This window comes from Tursiops truncatus, chromosome 5 (assembly GCF_011762595.2).
Source record: "Tursiops truncatus isolate mTurTru1 chromosome 5, mTurTru1.mat.Y, whole genome shotgun sequence".
In the NCBI taxonomy this organism is placed as follows: Eukaryota; Metazoa; Chordata; class Mammalia; order Artiodactyla; family Delphinidae; genus Tursiops; species Tursiops truncatus.
This window is the reverse complement of record NC_047038.1, coordinates 119654178-119674186: the sequence shown is the minus strand read 5'-3', so window position 1 is coordinate 119674186 and position 20009 is coordinate 119654178. Positions and strand designations below refer to the sequence as shown.

The 20009-nt window shown below is 38.1% G+C and overlaps 1 long non-coding RNA gene across 4 annotated transcripts in view; it reads left to right on the top strand.

The window, feature by feature from the left end:
* Window positions 1–20009, top strand: part of LOC109548545 (uncharacterized) — a 50012-nt gene that overhangs the window by 26410 nt on the left and 3593 nt on the right. For 2 of the 4 annotated variants that reach the window (XR_004526761.2, XR_012332170.1), the window contains 2 exons: window positions 2642–2707; window positions 7511–13168. This is a non-coding gene — a long non-coding RNA (uncharacterized lncRNA). Of the gene's footprint in view, window positions 1–1412; window positions 1570–2641; window positions 2708–7510; window positions 19789–20009 lie in introns of those variants that run through there. The other 2 variants (XR_012332169.1, XR_012332168.1) reach the window with 2 other exon arrangements.

Below are 20009 nucleotides of genomic sequence, written 5' to 3'. Positions count from 1 at the left end.
AGACAAAATCCCAGGCTCGTAGAACTAGTGTTCTTCCAGACTCAGTAAAAATACATTTTAAGCTCTATCTATGTGGGCAAAGCCATGTCTAAGACAATGCAACAAAAGAGAATATTACTAACACCGAGTTACACCACTGTTCCACCAAAAGAAGTAACTTACTTTATTAAGAGTGTGTGTATGACATCGTTTCCATTTAGTTCATCAGTTATTTATTTACTATTGCATGCAAGGCTCTGAAACTGGTGCACAGCTAAGCAAGATAGATCTCCTTCTCCAATTAATTTAAAAAGGCAAGGAAGAAAGAAGAAATCACTTTATTAGTTAATAAATAGCCACCATAAATAGGCAGCCATAAATAAGTGGCTGAAAAGACAATGCCGATAATGTGCTACGATTCAAAATAGCAAAAACTTATAAATGAATCTAGAAGATTTCCTAAAAGGGCTCTTCCACAAGGCCTTTGGAAGATAAGATTAGGCAAGGGAATAGAAGAAAACTCTTTTAGAAAAGATTATTAGAGGACGTGAAATGAGAAATTAAAGAAAGTTGTTTTTTTTTTTCTTTTTTTTTTTTTTCGGTATGCGGGCCTCTCACTGTTGTGGCCTCTCCCGTTGCGGTGCACAGGCTCCGGACGCGCAGGCTCAGCCGCCATGGCTCACGGGCCCAGCCGCTCCGCGGCATGTGGGATCTTCCCGGACCGGGGCACGAACCCATGTCCCCTGCATCGGCAGGCGAACTCTCAACCGCTGCGCCACCAAGGAAGCCCAAAGAAAGTTTTAAGAATTGATTTTTTTTAATCTCAACCAAACAAAACATTAATTAAGTGAAACCTGGAATGACAGCTGACTCCCTCACATCTGGTCTCCCTCCTCCAATGCTTCTACACCACAGCTAAATTAATCTTGAAAGACACAAATCTGACAGCTCACTCTGTGGTTGAAAACCCTTCCTGACTGTACTAGCCTTTAGGGTAAAGTCCGAATATCTTGAACAGTGCACATGCCTGCAGGATCTGGGCCTCCTTTCTTTGTCACTCCACATTGCAGCCATAGGGGTCCTCTTTAATTTCTTAAAACCACCATGCTCTCTTGGCCTCAGGTGCTATCTAATGCTGTCCCCTATGCCAGAAATGTTCTTTTTCCTCCTTTATTTGCACTTGTTCAAAAACCATTTTTTTCAGACTCTAAAATCCTTGAAAGTAGACGTCCCATATTTGCCTTATCTACGACATTTACCAGTTCCAGTTGAGTCTGATTTTATCAATTAATATATGTAATTATGCTTTATGAAAGACCCTTTGGCAAGCATCACTTATGGGGCTTGAAACCCCTGGCATGGCCATTTAACAATTTCTCCTTGTCTGGGGAAGGGATGGAATTAAAGGACTGTTAACATTTTTTCTCCAACAGGGTGCAGCAAGATATCTGGATTTCTGGGCCCCTTCCAAAAGATAGGGTGAGAAGCTAAATAAGGGAGACTATGTAATATACATAAAACCTCTGCTTCAAGCCCCTTTGTTGAAGAATTATGATGGCTTTGAATAGAGAGAAAACAGAACCAGATGAGGTAAGAATGTCGTGAATGAAGATTACCAAGAAAATGTTCATTTCTGCCAAGAAGTTGGGGCAGGGAGAAATAGGGTCAATACACTTCCCAGAAATAACTGCTCAGTTGCACTCACAAAGTTCTCCCCCGTTGCCAGGTAGGAAAACCAGTGCTGGGAGTCAGGCTAGCCCTACAATTAAAGCACATCACGTTAAGCTGGAGATAGATGTGAAGTTGGAAATAACGATTATATTGGCACCATTTAAAGTGGAAATAAAAGATCATAAACTCTTTGGCCATGGCTGCCCTTAAAATTTATATAAGAGGAGAGGGCTTCCCTGGTGGCCCAGTGCTTGGGAATCTGCCTGCCAATGCAGGTTATATGGGTTCGAGCCGTGGTCCCGGAGGATCCCACATGCCACGGAGCAACTAAGCCCGTGCACCACAACTACTGGGCCTGCGCTCTAGAACCCGCGAGCCACAACTCCTGAAGCCCGCACGCCTAGAGCCCATGCTCTGCAATGGGAGAGGCCACTGTGGTGGGAGGCCCTCACACCGCAACGGGGAGTGGCCCCTGCTCACCACAACTAGAGAAAGCCTGCACGCAGCAACAAAGACCCAGTGCAGCCAAAAATAAATAAATTAAATAAATGAAGTTTTAAAAAAAAATTATATAAGAGGAGAGGCAGCCCTAATTTGGGTAAGCTCCAGATTATTATGTGCTTAGCCTACAGTAATACTTTCATAAATATTTGTCGAATTAATAAATAGATGAATCAACAGAGGTGATGTCAGCCTAATCAGGTACTTAAAAAATGGCTTACATATAGTAATTTGCTAAATCCATAAATACATTGAATCATTCAGGAATAAACCCTATATAAATACACTGTTGTCATAAAAGTATTGGGCAATTTCAATGTGTTTTCAAGCATCGTGCTACATCCTTTCAACCAGACAAATCTTTAATCCATGAATGATCCATACCACTGCTTGGTATTATGGTTTCAATTTATTTTTATTTTATAGTACAAGAAGAATTGGACTTTGCCTGGATAACTTGCTTTCTGAGCTATGGCTTTTGCTTTTGTAGGAGATGGGGAGAGTTGTGAAGGAGAAGTGATCTGTTGCAGAAAGCACAAGATATTTCTAAAAACAAGTAAGTTACAGAGGTCTCATTTAATGCTGCTTGAACTCATGTCTACATAGGAGAAGAGAGAGACATGATATGAAATTATGGTGATTTACTTTATAGGAATAAGACATTTATTTACTTATAATGTTTACTCATTTTGAAAAGCCTCAAATATCACTTAAAAGAAAAACACAGAAAGAATAAATAAGGTGATATGTTGCCCCGTAACATAAACAGAGAGCTACTATTATGCTTATCGGTATTGGGTTACATCTACAGAATATCAGAGACTCTTCTTTTATTAAATTAGGAGTAATAAAAGCAACTGACATTCAGTGAATGCTTACTATGTGCCAGCACTGGTCTAAAGTCTTTATTTAGATTATTTCATTTAATTCTCACCCTGACCTTGAGCGGTAGATACTTACGTTATCAACCTCTTTTATAGATGAAGAACCAGAGACACCGAAAATTTAAGTAAGCTGCTTAAGGTTTTCCAAGTTTGTGGCAGGGTTGGGTCTTGATCCTAGATCTGCCCTAGTAAAATGTTGGTAATTCCATTATACACAATAAAAATTCCTCTTTCAGGAATAAATGTGGATCTAAAGTTTATTAATCACCTCCAATATTTTCTTTACCAGCCTGCTTAGAAAATAAACTTGGACTATCTTAACAAAACAAACAAAAAACAATGGAGAATGTCCTTTCTAGAGCATGTAGAATGAGATATGAACAGGACAGTAACCTATCCTTTTCCTAATTTCTATGGACCATTTCTAAACTGAGAAAACATCTATTTGATATTTTAACAAGTCATCTGAGATCAGGACTTCAAACTATCAGGTTGAACCATACAAAATTGTTTGTGTGATAGGTCAAAATTGGTCAACTACTGATAACTTCATACAATTGAACCTATTAACTTTCAGTTTTTCTCTGTGGTACTTCAACCCAGAGTGATTACAGTAAACAATGCAAATTAAAAATTCTATTTACAAATCCAGAATTGTTTAAGGTCCAGCAAAGGGGGGACAAACCAGAAGACACAGCCACCATATTCAAGGAACTTAGGTCATACATGAAACAATCAGGATCAAAGTAACACAAAAATAATCATTACATCATCATGGAACTGTAGATGGAGAAAGCTACAGAAATTTAGGTAAATGCCTGGATGTGAGCTTTGAGAAAAGGGATTGGAAGAAAAGGGCTGTGAAACCATTCAAGGCAGAAGGAACAACATGATAAAGAGAAGACAACTGGGGACCATCATGAAGTGTGAAGTATGTGGAGTATAGACTAATTGGATCTTGAGTTCGTGGGGTCCATGAGGACTTTAGGTTAGATAGGGAGGAGAGAAGAACTGAAAGTGGGAGGAGAAACTGGACTTAATTCTGCCAGCAGTGATAATAGGCTTTTCCATGAGGACCTTGTGGGTAAAACCACATGATCTAGGTGGATTAAACTGGTAACAGGCACAGGATAAGAGACCAAGGCAAAGCAATTTATGAGAAGTCTAGCTTAAAGGGTCCAGGGCCAAGTGTGCGGGCCAGGGTCAAGGTGGTAAAAATGTGAACAGTATTTTGCATTCAACACATTAAATTAGAGACACAGTTTGAAGGAAGAAGTAATAGGATTTGATCTTTGATTTGACCTATGGAGTAGAAAAATGACTCTAAGACATTGAACCCCATTAAGGAAAATGGGGATTTATTATTTTAAAGATAAGTAAAATAGGAAAGAGTAAAAGGCTGGAGAGATTACTTATTCTAATAAATATATAAAGCAATACATGCTTATTATTGACTGCCAACTGTCTCAAGCATTGATTGATATGGAATGTCAGAATGTAAACACATACACACATATGTGTGTCTATTATACTTTCTGAATCTTTAAAACAATGTTGCTTGACAAGTATCGATATTTCAATTTTATAAGGAAATGGAGACTCAGAGAGGTAAAATAATTTTTCCAAAGTTGTACAGTACTAAATATTTATGACTCCTAAGAACAAAGCCAATACTCTTTCATCTATTTCTCCCAAGTGGAATTTGAAATGACAGCTGAACCTTCAAGTGACTGAATCTTAAATATAGTACAGAACAGATGACTAGAGCTAGAATGAGAAATCAAGACAGAATCATTGGATTTGGAAGTCATTTGGATTAGCTGAGCTTTGAAAGTAAGGTTTAGGAATAGGTGAGGAAGACAAAAGAAACATTAAAATCCTGGAAGTTACTTAAAATAATGGATAGAAAGTATAGAGGACCAGTCAAAAAATGTAAGAGGACCAGAGAGTTATAGAGTGTTGGAGAGAACAGTATCATGTGTCTCAGTTGTTCATCAACAAGTATGTCCTGAAAATTTATAAACCCCTAATAAATGGCAGCTACTGTGACTATAGTAGGGAACAAACCTCTGCCTTCGTGGAATGAGGAGGGGGAGAAGACTGACTTTCATCTAATAATCACAACTACAGTCGTACATTTTTAAAAAAATACCAGCTACTGTGACAGTTTATAGTAAAGGCGTCAGCTGGGGTGGAAGGGTTCACAGAAAGCTTCCCTGATAAAGGGACAAATGAGCTGACTTTTTTTATTTTTGGCCACGACTGACAGCATGTGGGTTCTTAGTTCCACGACCAGGGATCGAACCCGTGCCCCCTGCATTGGGAGCGAAGATTCTTAACCACTGGATCACCAGGGAAGTCTCTGAGCTGGCATCTTAAAGGTCCAGTGGAAGTTAAACAGCTGGAAATTGTTCTAGGAAGAGGGACTGCTGAAATAGAAAGAGAACATGCTCAGAAGGTTAGTGTCTAGAAGAAAGAGAGACTGGGGGAAACAAACAGTGGAGAGTTAGGGTCCAGAAAGAAGGATTTCAGGAGGAACCCACCTTTTTTGGATCAAATACTTCTGAAGCATGGACCGTGCAATCCTGGGTTTTTCAGAACCTCAGCTGTTTCAGGTTTATGGTCATGAAGACAGCTTCTATCTGTGCCTGACCACAAAAGGATTTCTGCACTGCTACTCATTGACTATACCCCCAGTTTCGTTTGATGATACAGAAGATCTATCACCAAAACGTATATTACTTTTAAAACTTATAAACTGCTAATAAGATTTATGCTAATTAGATTGCCATTTTAGGATTAAATTATGATGTCAATAGCGAATCTTGGTCTACCCTGGCTAACATAATGTACTTCAAAGGGATACTAAAATGAAAAATAAAAAACAGGGGTGACTTTCAAAAAATGTTGAGAGAAATCTTTTTCGCAACAATCCCTGACTCTTGTGCTCTGATTCTTTTTCTTTTATCTGTAGTTCTAGAATGGAACAGCAGCAAAATATAAGTCTCTGTCCCATGAAGAAATAAAAGCGCACAGCCCTCTCCACCTTTATGTGGTCATAAAACTGGGAGAAGAGCTAGGTGGTGATATTGCTCAGAAGAGTACTGCACCCCTACCTTAGGGAGCTGCACAATTTCCCCATGGTTACTTGGATTGTCCTAAACACCACACTTTAAGGAAGCCACATTTGCAACAAGCAAATGGATTTGGGGGAGCAGATATCCACATGGTTAATAACATTCTGTAACCTTTGTTAAGAAGTGTCTTGGTCTCCTAGCAACATTGTAGGGAAATCCATCAGGGGTGTGAAATTAGACGGCCATGTAGGTGGAATACCTGTAGAGTGTTCAGTTTTATGAAAAGCTTTCATTAAAAATTATGCATATTATGCAAAATGCTACAGTAATGTAAGGTTAAGATAAAAATCGTTCAACTCCCCCACAAGCAATTCAGGGTTCAGGGTTCCAGCAGTACCCAGTAGCCAAGGGTCTACAGTGTATAGAAAATAATAATAATAAAAGACATTATGTCTTTCTGGGATGCCAGATAGGTTAACCATTCATGATTAGGGAGAATTTCATCCTCAAAAAATGATTTCAGGGCATCTTGATCCAGGCTCTTCTTTTGTAAAAACCTTCTCCTAACTTTGGAAGTAAAGGGAACTGAAACATTTTATTCTGTAAATAAACAGTGAATAACTAAGTTAGAATAACAAAATTCAAGTAACAAAGAGGCAAAGCCCTGTACTTTGTAGAGTGGCTGAAGCCACGAGTCAAATCCCAGCCTGTGCAGGGCCACTCCCAGCTGTCTTATATCTCATACAGTGTTTGAGGACCAGCTGCATTCAGATTCCTGGGCCCCAACTCCACAAATCAGAGTCCTGGAGGACTGAGGCCCAGGATCTGCATGTGGCCAATCGGCCCAAGGTGATTGTGAGAAACACTTGTATTTTATAGAAAGTGTTCTTAACGGAGTCTGCCCATTCCTGCACTCAAGGCTTTCAGTTTTCATTGGAGGATGAGCAAATTTGCTCTTACAAAGGACCTATATGTTTTTCTTCTGCTCAATTTGATACAAAACAAAAATCCCTTTAAACAACAAAACAAGGTTTTTCTTCTCAGCTGATTTATTTACATGTGTGGTTTTACTCATCTTCCTTTCCTGTATCCTTCCCACTAATTTCATCGAACGTTTATTGTCTACCATGTATCCACAACAAAACTACAAGCTGGAAATACAGAGCTGAACACATATGTATTCTTGGCTTCTCTGTTTTAGGTACTGTGTGGGGTGCTGGAGATACGGCAAGTAGGATAGATTGCTTCTGTCTGTATGGAACTTGCGTAAAAACAAACAAGCAATATGCATTAAAGATAGGTGCTCTCGAAGATCACTGTGTAGCTTACATCTTATGGAAACTAAGAAACAGGGTTTTGTTTTACTTCAACTTGTTTTACTTTACTTTTGTTTTACAGAGTCTGATAGAAGGACAACTGGAATAGCATAAAAAAACTGTCCCTAGAACTGCAATACTTCGCTGGACACAAGGGCTCAGAGCCAGATATAACCATGAAAACAATTCAAAGAAATCTTTGGAGCATAGTTTCTACAATCTATAAAATGGAGGTTCAGAACACTTACTTGGATATTAGGGGGAAAGGTGATTATGTTAGCTGCCATCTGGGTAACAATCGCATACTTTATGGCTCCCTAACACCCAGGTGTAATTTATCTTAAGTGCCTTATCCATTCTGTCCAAGCTTAACCACATCTGCAGAAACCAGTCTTTGTTGCAACCAGGGTATCAGATGAGATAGCCTCTGCGTGCTTGGTCTTTCTCACTATGTTGCACCATGGTAACCTGCTATTTCTGATAAGGCACTGTCTCATTATGTATCAATCACATCTTCCCACTACTTGATGCCTACATCTATATTTTCAGGAACTGAGGAGACAAAATAAATTTAATAAGGAGAAAGTTCTGCTACAAAATCTGCTATGAAGTAGAACCTCTTTTTGTTGATGGGCTTAGCCATCTTACACAAATGGAGTGCTTGTTCTGAGAAAATATGCAGTATGTAAACCTACCAGGAATGTTGTCAATTTGTTCTTCCCTGATAGATCAAGGACAGAATGTTGGCAATTCATTCTGGGGAGTCACAAAAATTAGAGATGGGGAAGATTACTTGATACGGGAACCTTATCAGGAAATGCACGTCGTTAAACCAGAAGCGGAGGAAATGACTGTTATACTTGCAAATGAGGGGCCTTACCATATGATTCACTGGGTCACTGGAAAATCTCCCTGGGAGATTTTCAGCAAGGCATATCTGTGCCTATGCCTCCCTCTGGAAATATTTATGAGGTAGAAAAGTTGAAATCAACTTTGACGTTATTATCAATCTTGACTGTCTTCCAAGACCAAAGTTGATTTATTTTTCTAGGAAAATACATGAGAAAGTAATTGATAGTTGCTATTAGGTTACCTACTCCAGCTTCTGGGGACAGCTCATTGCAATATGCTTATTTGTTTTCCATCTTATGTTATTAGAATAATGCTTCCACACTCTTCTAAGGAGAATTCATGTAAATGTATACAGGAAAGCTTCTCTAATAGTCTTTCTTTTACTAATTGTGATAAAAATAATTTTTTTCTTATTCTTTGTTCAACTCTGTCATATCCATCTACATCTATAGATTTTCCTTCTCTCAGATATTAAATCTCCTGTGAAGAGAAAACAAGAAAAAATATATACCAAATTAATTATTCTGTTATCAAGATGCCCATCACCAGCTCTAGAGGATGTATTCTGCTTAAAATGGAGAATACCACTCCTCTTCTCGTTCATTAATTACCTTCTTTGATGTAAAATGAAAATGGGATTTTTTTTTTCCCTTTCCAAAAGTTATGATTTTCTCTATTCGGTGAAAACATTCTAGAAGCCAGACTGTCAAACTTCTTAATATTTTTAATAATTACAGTCTAAATCACTGCCCATCTATATCTGGACCACACCCTACTCCTAGATACCAGGAAGCACCAGGAGGAATGGAAAATAGGCACTATTTTTATTAAGGAGCACTGACTGCCAAAGGCTTGACAAACTTTGATAGTTTGGGATTGAGGGGCCAGGGGCTTAAAGGAAAGAGCCATTTGTTCGTTCACAAAGCTTTCATCAAGGGCGTACTACACTCTGTCCACTAGAGTAGTCACCAGCCACATGTGTCAGGTATTGCAGGGAATGCCAGAGATAGAGACATGAACAAGATACAAGAAACCATGGAAACACACGGCCTGTAATGCTGTTAATGGTTGCCATTGCAATACAGTCAGAGCACAAAAGGGGGAGGTCTTGATTCTGGCTTGGGGTTTGGGATCAGAAAAGCTTACCTAGAACTTTCCTAGACTGGGATTGGAGATAAGTATTTTTTTTTTTTTTTTTGTCTTCCTTTCTTTTTAAGATAGGTAATTTTTTGCCAGGGATACAGGAAGGAAGAAAGGAAAAGTGGAAGAGGAAAAGAGAAGCCCTTCTCCCTTAGGGGCCATACCATGCAAATGGGTAACTAATATTCAATGAACAATTATATAAAACATACAAACGTTCTTCCAAATCACTATTATCTGTCTTCAGAATTTAAGCTTGAAGCCTTAGTTCAATAAGGGTGTTTTTTTCCCTAAAGACCATGAACAAAAAAAAAGAAGATACTCAATGACTATTTCTTAGTAATGAAAAAAAAGAGCAAAGAACTGTAATCTGATTCACGAATTGCAAGGCTCTGGTCTCCTTCCTCACTGCAGATTAGATAATGGGGAAAACACAGGGGTACTTTCTATCCTAGGTGAAATAACAAAGTCACATTTGCCCATTTTCCAAGCTGAAGCTCCTCTAACTCCAATGCACTGCGTTGTTCTTTACTTCTTAAATTTAACAGGAATGAAGAACATGCCTGTTCTTTTCCTAAGGGAAACTGTGACTCTCAACTTGATTCTAACTCCATCTGCTTTTCAGTGGAGAAAAAGGAAAGCCCCCACTAAATAGGAGCTATTGCTGCTATGAGAATAATCTTCCACTCCGCAAAGCAAGCATGCAAAGGAAAAAAATCCCTTTGTCCTATTTCTGTTCTCCACATTTCCTTGCTTTCCAAGGAGAGTTCTCTATTTGAAGGGTTCTTTGGGCTTTTGTGATGCTACAGTAAAGAGAGGGAGTCACAGAGGTAGTAAGTAGGAAAAGTAGAAGAATTAGTCAAAGTTTCTTAGTTGATTTATAGGATAAAATGGTGAGGGAAGGCTAGGAAAATCAGGAGAGAAAAGCCATATGGGATGGAAGTAGATAGGAAAGTATTTGAGAAGTTAAGAGTGTGAAGGGAGGAGGTGTCGGAGGAGCTGCAGAATACAATGCAAGTAGCTAGATGATAAATTTTAACAAGTGTGCTGTAACCCGTGTTTAGATACCCTGAGTGACTTTCATGAAATACTAGTAAAAAGTTTGAAATTTTAAAAATTTACTTTGATTTTCATGACTATATTTCTTTTATCATAGCTGTGCTCCAAGATCGGGTTTTATGGCTCTAGTCTAACAAGGATTATGCTTCTTTGACATGTAAACTTACTGGTCAGCAAATAATATTAATCCCACTCTGTCCACTACCGTAGCCACCAGTCACATGCGGCTATCAAGTACTTGGGGCGTGGCTAGTCTGAATTGAGATGCACTGTAACTCTAGAATACATACAGGATTTTGAAGACCTAGTTTTTAAAATAAAAAAGGGAGACAGAAAGAAGGAAGGAAAAGAGGGAGGAAAAAGAAAGGAGGAAATAAATCATATTAATAATTCGTATACGAATTACATGTCAAAATGGTAATATGTTAGCTGTATTAAGTAAAACATATTATTGATATTAATTTACTTAATTCTTTTTGCTTTTTTAACATGACTACTAGAAGATTTTCAATTATACACGGGCTCACATTTGTGGCTTGCATTTACATTTTTACTGGATAGCAGTGTACTAATTTATGACAGAAACCAACCGCAAACACTGACTGAGCATCCTGTGTGAGCAGGACACTGTGTGAGATTTTTCTGTGAGTTATAAAACAGTTAAGTTCACGACCTAAGGAGTCCAGATTTCTGGGATTACTCCTGGCACCGTCATCTATGAGCAATTCATGTGACTTGGATAAAGCATTCAGCCTCTTTACTTGTTTGTTTGTTTGGGCCACGCCACACAGCTTGTGGGATCTTAGTTCCCAAACCAGGGATCGAACCCGGACCCTTGACAGTGAGAGAGCTGAGTCCTAAACACTGGACTGCCAGGGAATTCCTAACATTCAGCATCTTTAAACCTCTGTTTCCTAATCTGAAAAATGGAATTGATAACAGTACCTTCCTGGCAAGGTGGTTGATACGGGTAAAACACTTACAAGAGCCTTGTAACATGCCTGGCACATAATAAGAAATCAATCAATATTAGCTTTTATTACTGTTACTCTTAGGGAGGGAAGGGTACTGAAATGTTTTGAGCGCTCTTGAGGTTTTATTTTATTTATGCCTTTCTGAGAGCTCCATGAGGGCAGGGACGGTTTCTATGTTGTTCTCTCCTTTTTTTGCAACAAATAGCACAATATGTAGCAGGAACATATTTACTAAATACTGAGTGAATGAGTCAGGGATAAGAATGAACTAACAGACAATATAATTACTTTCCTTTTAGAGAAGAGGAAATTGAAATTTATGGAAATACAGAGGTTAAAAAGGTTGGAGAAGTCACAAAATTCATAGATGATAGAGCCAACATTTAAATCCACATTTACATGAACATTCACAGACTGTGAACTCAAAGAGCATTCCATCTAGTTAGAGAAATAAAATGTGTTTCAAATAAAAACAAATGATATTAATACGACTAGCCCACAAATGATGCCATTTCAATAACCTGATTGATGATTACTATACAAGTTGAGTCTGGAAAGACTTCATATCCAGCAGGGCTGTTGCAGAAAACGTTTGGAAGGGATGAGATTAGACCTCTGCAGATTTATTAAGTTTGATTTAGTGGATGCTTGCTCTGGGAAAAAGGATCCCTTGGCAAAGGAAACAGACTGAGCACAAGTGAAGTTGAAATCCTAAGGCAGACTCTGGAGCTGTGAAATGGATGTCTTGCCTGGAGAAGATAATTCATGTAAATTTATTAATAGGATTGAAGCAGAAATAAGCTTGGGGTTAGATCTTAGACTTTGAATAAAGGCCAGAGTTAGGAGTTAAAAAGGTATCAAGTAAATAACAGGATATTACTTCTTTTCCTTTTTAGTTCTGTCAAGACATGATAGTAACAGCGTGCAAGATGCAACAGAGAGAGAGGGATATTGGAGGTGGGGCAATACCTAAGGATGCTATTGCAACATCCAGCCATGAGATAGTAAAGATAAAAATCAGAGATTTGAAAATAGGAATGGAAAGAAAGGGAGCAATTTCAGAGCTGCTGAAGACAGTGTTCTAGCTTCAAAGGCCTAATCTGGATGAGGCCAAAGTCTGGGTCACATATTTTTAGTTTTAGTAAAGTAAAATATGTGACCCAAATAAAGGGCAACTGAAGTCTCAAAATTTAGGCTATAAATGGGATTTCAATTTCTTTTATTTTCCTTTTCTTTTCATATTCATTCTTGACTTCTCTTATTTTATACATAGCCAACATTTGGCTTGTTCCGAGATCTAGCCATTCTACTGAGAAATGCTTAAAAAATTGAATCTCTCCTCTTATTCCTATGCTATAGTACAAGCACTTGTGTTATTTTATATTCTATTTTTTTTTTCCTGTTGGAGTTATATTAAAGAGCTCCTGTGTTGGATAAAAGTATTTGTTTATATATATTTTTTCTGTCCCCAGTCCTGTCTTGGCTTCCTGTGGGTAGAATGTAACACCTTTTATCCTCCAGCCCAGAAGTTTCTACTCTTAAATCTAACATCTAATCTGTGTTCAGAAATGACTAGCTCCTAGTAATGACTAACTCACAATTTATTGAGGAATTTTAATCAAAAGAATTCACCTTTTACAGGGCAGAAATAAAGATGCAGATGTAGAGAATGGACTTGAGGACACGGGGAGGGGAATGGTAAGCTGGGACAAAGTGAGACAGTGGCATGGACTTATAAACACTACCAAATGTAAAATAGATAGCTAGTGGGGAGCAGCCGCATAGCACAGGGAGATCAGCTTGGTGTTTTGTGACCACCTAGAGGGGTGGGATAGGGAGGGTGGGAGGAAGGGAGACGCAAGAGGGAGGGGATATGGGGATATATGTATACGTATAGCTGATTCACTTCGTTATACAGCAGAAACTAACACACCACTGTAAAGCAATTATACTCCAATAAAGATGTTAAAAAAAAAAAAGAATTCGTCTTTTAGAGCTTTACTCTGTAAAGCTTGCTTGAACCTTCCAAAGTTATGTTCTTTTAACTAATTTTACAATTAATCTTTTAAGAATTTAATATCGTAAATTGTCCATATTTGAATGTCTTCCTCACTGGTCTGTGACATCTTTGAGAACAACGACCTCTTGACTATTGAAAGAAGATTAACTTTTCGACTGTAAGTTGCTGAGGCTCAGACAATTGGGGTGGAATTGTAGCAGAGAAAAACAAATCTGCCTCCATATTGGATCTATTCCTTCAGCCCTACCTTTGTGCTCTGTTTTTTGTGTTTAGTCACGCTGGCTCTGCACCTTTGTAAAAGAATGTTGCCTATAGCCTGAAATATACGTGATAGTCCATTCTCAAGGCTCTGCCTCGCAGACTCCACCTTTAAAGGTATAACACGTTTCCATTCATACAGAGGTAAAAAACTACAGAACAGAAAATAACAATTGTCTTGTTGGAGGTGTATAGGAACATTGTGACCAGACCTACAGGGACAGCTGCAAGAACAAAGGATTCCAGCACCAAGAAGTTTGAAACAACCAGCCACACCCCCTCCCCTTATAGTATGAAAGAAGCGTAAATTCTAACTCGGGTAAGAAAATTCTTTGGGACACGTCCACCATCTCAGCCTGCTGGCTCTCCGCATAAAGTAACTATTCCTTGCCCCAACACTGTCTCTCAATCTACTGGCCCGTCATGCATCAAGCAGTATGAGCTTGGACTCAGTAGCAGAAGGAAGAAGCTTCAAGAAGATGCTGGACTTCCTGCGATCACAGTGTGTGAATTTCAAGTATTTAATTATACAAGTATTTGATCTATGCCTCTACTTGCACTCGAAAATGGTGGACTGTGTTATTACAATTGTAGTAGGAAATCAAACATATCTCTGGTCAGTTCTTACTGACCAGTAGATTGTTACTTCTGATCCATTGTGTATTTCAGAACTAAAATATATTCATTCTTGGAACAAGGGAACACAGATTGACAACTACTTTGTTTTTTCACCCCCGTCTAAGTTTAAATAACTACAATACAACATTAAGAAATATCTCATACAGATACACTGTTGGTCACATATATATTTATTTGTCAAAATAAATCTGTGCATTAACATGAAATAGCAATGAGTGCAATATTCATGTTTTTTTCACGAATGCTTGTGCTTAAAGTAACACTAGCTGAAGTACTTGTGCCACGCTAATCTAGCAGCCATGTGAAGAATAATGACTTGGAATCTACAAGACTTTTCCAAAATCTCAACAGTTTTTCACTAACACCACAATACCTGATTTGAAAGGCTGTGGAGGATTATTTTAAATTCTTAAGGAATAGAATTGCCTGATGAAAAACATATCTGTAGAATTTGTAGAAAGCATTTGTAGAACAGTCTATAAAGAATGGTGTGAAGATAAGGAGATTCACAATTTTAAGCAAATTATTTACTACTGCTGGAGACCAGAGGAAACATGGTTAACCCCAAGGAGGGAAGAGAGAGGAGGGTCCTCCTGGAGCTTGTTCAGGGGAAGAATGGAGCAACTGGAGTCAGGTTGATAGAGGAAAACTGTAGAAGAGGACTTGCTGGTTGACAAAAGCAAGATAACTTCTTGAGAAAAAAAGAGTAAACTGAGAAATGGGAGACTTGGTTAAAAAGAGAGGTGAGATCAAATAATTTTGTTCTTTTTCTTGAGACCTTTTCAATTCTTTTCCTCTAGGTTTAAATCATAAACTTTAACATAGATGGTTCAGGCATAAACTGAAGCAATGCTTAGAAGAACAAGATGCTGTGCCCTGGAGTTTCGAAAGCTATATTCCAACTATACATTTGGTTTTTAGGCTTGCTAGTTTTAACAGTGCCATACTGCTGATGTGTATTTTTAACTGTTGTTGTTCCTATCAATCCTTGTCAATTCTAAAGAACTGCTCCATTTCCAGAGACTTTGCTGTGGTAAAAAAGCAACTGACAAGCACCTAGTACATTGCACCCTGTGGGTACTCCATGAACACTTGTTTCCTGTCTGGCTGAATGTGTCTTCAGGAATGTAGGCAATAAACCCAACTGCCTTAAAAATAACAGATGGTGGTATCTGGTAGGTGTTCCCTCTGAGGCTTTGTTACGTATGTAACTTATGTCAGGAGGCAACTGAATCTTGCTACCTGTTCAAAACAAGTAATACTTCATACGTGCATATGTATGAAGGAATGAACTAAAGTCACATAGGTTCCTAATCACTTGAGACTTGTATGAGGATTAGGAAAAGCCAGCCACAATGAGGGAAACGGCTGACGGTTGCAAAATTGGTCAAGCCAAGGGGACGAGATGTTGTGAGGTAACATTAAACTTGGATGGAGCTTGAATTAGTGTGTTAATGACTTGGTTGTTAGGAATGAAGGGGGAAAAAATGAGGAAAGTTGTGGGGAGGACAAGAGCAGGTACATATCAAAAATGTCGCTCATATTCCTGCCATGTTCTCTTCCTAAAGTTTAAAACCTTAAATTATGATACTTCTTTGCTTAAAGCCCCATAATTAATAAGAAAAGAAATGTGACATGAATATTAAGTTCTGGGGCGAGTGAGGCTTTCTAAATCATGAAAGAACAATAGATTTAACTACACAAATCTTTAAAATGTTCTACATAAAAATAAAGGTCAAATTAAAAAAATGAGGAACATGTTTTCAGACATTCAGTGTTAAATTGTTAATATGTAAAGTACCCCTAGAAATAATACGAAAAATCACTAAACACCAACACAGAAATGAGATAGTTCTCAAAAGTGAAAATGCATATAACTAACAACCTTTCCTTTTTTAAAAAAAAGTTCAAAAAGATTTCTAATTGGAAGAATACAAATTAAAACAATTTTATCTATCAAGTTAGCAGAGATTTAAAAAAAAATAAGAGTGTAGAATATTAGTCATACTTTCTAATGGGAAAAAGAAGATGAGCAGGTTTCTTTAGAATCAGAATAATAATGTTTTAAAAATTCAGTTTCCCACCTTTGCCTCTCAGTATGTCATATAAATTCCTCCCTGCCCATTGCTCCTGATTTTCTCACGTCTGTCTCCTTTCCAAGTTGTTGTCCAGACAAATTGGAATTTGCAGTTCTCCAAATGTGCCATGTTTTTTCACATGTTCAGGGCACCCAGCCTGGAATGTGTTCTACCTTTGTTCACTTGGCAAATTCCTATTCACTCCATATGACCCACTCTCGACACCCCTATTAAATCTTCCCAGCAGCTTTCCCATTATCCCCTTCTCCCCACCACCTCAATAAAGAAACTCTCTCTTCTGCATCTTAACTATATTTCTATTTTTCCGTATTTTCTACCACATTTTATTAATTTAGTTACATACATATCTTCTTTATTAATTAAGTTATAGATTGCTTGAAGAACAGATATGGTGTTTTAATCATTTCTGTATCTCAAGTTTCTGCCACTGAATTTGATAAAAGAAATTGTTTGCTGATATGAGGTGAATTAAAACTTTTAAACCTCTGTTGGCTGCTTCAGTGTCACACTGGCATATATGCAGCAAAAGTATACCCTTAAACTAGATCATTGCACACACACACACACACACACACACAAATATCTTCTCTATGAGTGCCTAGTTTAGAGCTTTTGTTAAACTGTAGATTTTATATATGCAATTTCCATCAAAGTATTTTAAAACGTAAAAACTATATTGTTTATTGAGTATTCACAAAACTATACCCTCGACGCTTAAGAAACCCATTCCTTTCACTCTGGAACCACCATCAGAGAAGAATATTACAAACAGACTTAATGGCTAACTAAATAGAGCTGTAATAAGAACTCAGTACTTAATGCTTCAGTTTGCTTCCCTAGGCCCCATGACTTGCTAAAATGTCAGAGAGGCATACCCAGTTATTTTCACCCACAATTTTTTATTTACCCCAGAAAACACTTCTTCTTATTGCCATAAAAACAAATGCCAAAAGTAATTTTGGATAACAGATTTTATTTCACGTAGGTCACCAAGGGATTCTTGTCAGTCTTAACAGTGTTAGATTTTCAGACAGATTATTCCATGGTAACCTTGATGATATGCATTTTGAGATGTGATTGAAAAGAAGATGTGGTACATCAGTATCTTACTTATCACGGATTCTTGGTGGATGAGTTTATATTAATTCATATTCCATTAGTGAAATGTAGTCCTACAGTCACCTGGCTTTTAACATTTTAAATATTTTAGAAGGAAAAAACTTCCTAAAATATACTTTATGCTTTTTTGGATCCATAAAGAGAAAATCAATTAATTGGACTCTTGTTGATGATTAAGGGTCATCAGTATGAACACATACTGTTGTTTCGTGGTCTCATCCCTTAAATCAGCCCTTAGGCATAAACCTGTCCATAGGCATTTTAGGATTTGGCCCTACACTAAGGGATTCCAGATTATCATGCTTTTAGGCTTTTCTTTGTTTTCAGCTGAAACTTCATTTTTGGCTGTTACTAAATCAGTCTCTAGCTCTCACCATGCCAAGTCAAGCTTGTTAAATTGCAATCGTGTTTTACCATACTTCTAACTCAGTCAACTTTGGGAAGACTGAGGGGCTTAATCCTCTCTGGATACAAGTGTCTCTGAGGTTACTTAACAAGATTTCCAGGGTCCCCTGGGTTGGCTGAAGCAGATCAATGCGTGGTTAACTGGGTCCTTCAGGAAGTTGACTGAGATAAGGTTAGGAGTACAAGAGGTTTATTGGGGACTAAATCTTGAGAAAGGAGAGGAAAGAAGGAAGCAGGTTGGTCAAAAAGGGCCTCAGAATGCAATGCAGATCTAACTAATCCTTGGCCAACCCAACAGGCAGCTCTGAAGCAAACAACATCCATTAGGAAAGTCCCAGGTTGCACAGAAACAGTTGGACCCTAGTCTCCCAGTCAATAATGTTGGGGACTTCCTGGGAAGATGAGGTCTTGGCTAGAAGGCTTAGGTGGAGTCTGAAGAAAGGGATGGCAAGAGGCTATCAGCTTACTTCACTCCTTGCAGCTGAAGGGCAAGTTCTTTCTTAAAGAGAGATCCAAACAGGTGCACCTTCTTGGCTGCACAAGTACATATACCACCTGAAAATATGTCTGAAAAGAGATGCAAGTTCACAGGAAGGTAGGAAAAAGTCATTTTCTGAAACTTTATGAGTTTACGGTTAATGTGAGTGGGTAAAGAAGGCAGAGGAACTGATGGGAAACAATGAATGAATCTGAGGACTGGAGAGGGTAGTGGTCAGGGAAGCACAGGGTGCTGGCTAATTGGGATAAAAGTTAAATAACAACCCCAAGTTAAATAACAAACTGATCAAAATCTTTTTTTTTTGAATTTTATTTTGTTTTCTTAAACACCTTTATTGGGGTATAATTGCTTTACTATGGTGTGTTAGTTTCTGCTTTATAACAAAGTGAAACAACTAATACATATATCCTCATATCCCCTCCCTCTTGCCTCTCCCTCCCACCCTCCCTATCCCACCCCTCTAGGTGGTGAAAAAGCACCGAGCTGATATCCCTGTGCTATGTGGCTGCTTCCCACTAGCTATCTATTTTACATTTGCTAGTGTATATATGTCCATGCCACTCTCTCACTGCGTCCCAGCTTACCCTTCCCACTCCTCGTGTCCTCAAGTCCATTCTCTACGTTTGAGTCTCTATTCCTGTCCTGCCCTTAGGTTCATCAGAACCATTTTTTTTTTTGATTCTATATATATATGTTAGCATACGGTATTTGTTTTTCTCTTTCTGACTTACTTCACTCTGTATGACAGACTCTAGGTCCATCCACCTCACTACAAATGACCCAATTTTGTTCCTTTTTATGGCTGAGTAATATTCCATTGTATATATGTACCACATCTTCTTTATCAATTCATCTGTTGATGGGTGTTTAGGTTGCTTCCATGTCCTGGCTATTGTAAATAATGCTGCAATGAACATTTTGGTACATGACTCTTTTTGAATTATGGTTTTCTCAGGGTATATGCCCAGTAGTGGGATTTCTGGGTCATATGGTAATTCTATTTTCAGTTTTTTAAGGAACCTCCATACTGTTCTCCATAGTGGCTGTATCAATTTATGTTCCCACCAACAGTGCAAGAGTGTTCCCTTTTCTCCACACCCTCTCCAGCATTTATTGTTTGTAGATTTTTTGATGTTGGCCATTCTGACTGGTGTGAAGTGGAACCTCATTGTAGTTTTGATTTGCATTTCTCTAATGATTAGTGAAAGTCTTACTTTTCTTAGCAGCAAATTCACCTTCCTCGGAAGGACCCAATTTGAAAAGATGTATAGACAGACAAGATATCTGGGGTGGAAGGTAAGACTACCCAGAGTATTAAAGAGTAAGCTTCCTATATTTGTTTTACTTTCTAATTCTGCAATCATGCATTTTAATTCTTTTGAGTGTTTTATTTTTCTTGTTTTTACTTTTTATATAAAATTTAGAATCATCTTGTCTATTTTAGGAAATTGTGTTTCTTTGTACTCACATTAAATATATGAATTAACTTAGGAAGAACTGACATCTTTATAATGTTG